The sequence below is a fragment of the Tupaia chinensis genome, unplaced genomic scaffold (assembly GCF_000334495.1).
Source record: "Tupaia chinensis unplaced genomic scaffold, TupChi_1.0 Scaffold000117_2, whole genome shotgun sequence".
Classification (NCBI taxonomy): Eukaryota; Metazoa; Chordata; class Mammalia; order Scandentia; family Tupaiidae; genus Tupaia; species Tupaia belangeri.
This window is the reverse complement of record NW_006159583.1, coordinates 8,857,113-8,858,890: the sequence shown is the minus strand read 5'-3', so window position 1 is coordinate 8,858,890 and position 1,778 is coordinate 8,857,113. Positions and strand designations below refer to the sequence as shown.

Genomic DNA, 1,778 nt, shown 5'->3' with positions numbered 1-1,778 from the left:
TCACTTAATCATGATACCCAGTTAAGGACATCTATGTTAGGAATGTATCTTAAATGACCTAGCCACCAATCTACCAATATACAATAAAATTTATCTATCTATCCATCATCTATATAATATTGCCAAAAATAATAATTTGTACCAGCACTGATTGCCCTTTGTTTGCCCTATTATGTATCAGGAATGCTTGATCTTGTGTATACAGAAACAGACAAATAAAAGAGATACTATCTCTGATCAAGAAGCTCACAATGAAGTTGGAAAAGATGCAAACTAACAAATGCTATTGGGATAGATAAGAGAGAATGCCTCACTCCTAGAGCATCCCAGAAGCACTCTGTGAAAGGGATGAATTTTAAGTTATAAGTAAAGGATGAGGTATAACTGTCTAGCCATACACATGCAGAGTACGGTACTTGAGGCAGAGGAAACACAATGAGAAGGCAATATGTCCTGTTAGAGGAATGGCATTGGCCTCATTATCGTTTGAGGGGAAAGCGTTCATTATATTAACCCAGAAATAAACAACCAGCTTCAAAATGCCTCCAGCATTTTAAGTTTATTAATTTATTATTTCACAGGTCACCAGATACTTATTCAATGTCTATTATATATTAGGAACTATACCAATCATTTAGAAGCAAAGAAAGGTGCAGTCTTCATCTTCCAGCTATTTATTATGTTATCTACTCTTCTGAGGAGTTTGAGTTTTATCCTGTCATCATAAATTTAGTGCATAAATTTAAGAAGGATAATATGATCTATTTCAAGCTTGACAATAATTATTCCTGAGCAGTGATTGATACAGGAAATCTGGCAAAAAAAAAAAATTGAACAGTTATAATCTATAATGATTTACATCTTTTTCTTTTTTTACTATTTCTTTTTATTCACTTTTTTACAATATAATGTTATCCTCTTTGTACAGTCTTTTAGAAATAGCCTTTTTTTTTTTTCGATTGCCGGAGGGCCCATGTACCACAGTTGGCCATTTGGGATCCCGTTCACTTAGCCACTAGAACAGTAGGTCAGCCCAAGAATAAATTTTATTTTTTAGAGAAATTCTAGTTCACAGAAAAATTAAGCTTCCTGTACCCACAAAAATACATCCACCTTACTATAAATTCCAAGTGGTATATTCTTTACTATCAGTAAACCTGCACTAACACGTTTTCAATCAAGGCCAATAGTTTACATCAGGGTTCACTGTGGTGTCATATACCCTATGGTTTTAACAAATGCATAATGAATGACTTGTATCTACCATTACGTTATACAGAGGAGTTTAGCTTCCCTAAAATCCCTATGTGCTCTATTTATCTCCCCCTCCCCCATAACCCTGGCAATCATTAATCCTTTCAGTTTTTATAATTTTGCTTTTTCCAGAATGTCATATATGGACATATAGTTGGACTCTTACTGTACACAGACTATTCACATCAACTCTTTCGACTTTGTCAACGTTCATTTAAGATTTCTCTATGTCTTTTCATAGTTTGATAGCCCATTTCTTTTTAGTGTATTGAATAACAGTCCATTGTCTTCATCACAGTTTATCCATTTACCTATGGAAGGGCACCTTGATTGCTTTCAGATTTAGGCAATTATAGATAAAGCTACTATAAACATTTATGTGTGCTTTTTTGTGTGGACACGAGAATTCAACTACTTTGGGTAAATACCAAAAAGTGTAATTGTTGGATCAAATAGCAAGAGTGCGTGTAGTTTTGTAAGACACTGCAAACTGTTTTCCGAAATGGATGCACCATTTTGCATTC

At 34.1% G+C, this 1,778-nt stretch overlaps 1 long non-coding RNA gene across 2 annotated transcripts in view; it reads right to left on the bottom strand.

Moving 5' to 3' along the window:
• Window positions 1–547: 547 nt before the first annotated feature.
• Window positions 548–1,778, bottom strand: part of LOC102470362 (uncharacterized) — a 125,852-nt gene continuing 124,621 nt past the window's right edge. For both annotated transcript variants that reach the window (XR_333947.1, XR_003548722.1), the window contains one exon: window positions 548–813. This is a non-coding gene — a long non-coding RNA (uncharacterized LOC102470362). The remainder of the gene's footprint in view (window positions 814–1,778) is intronic.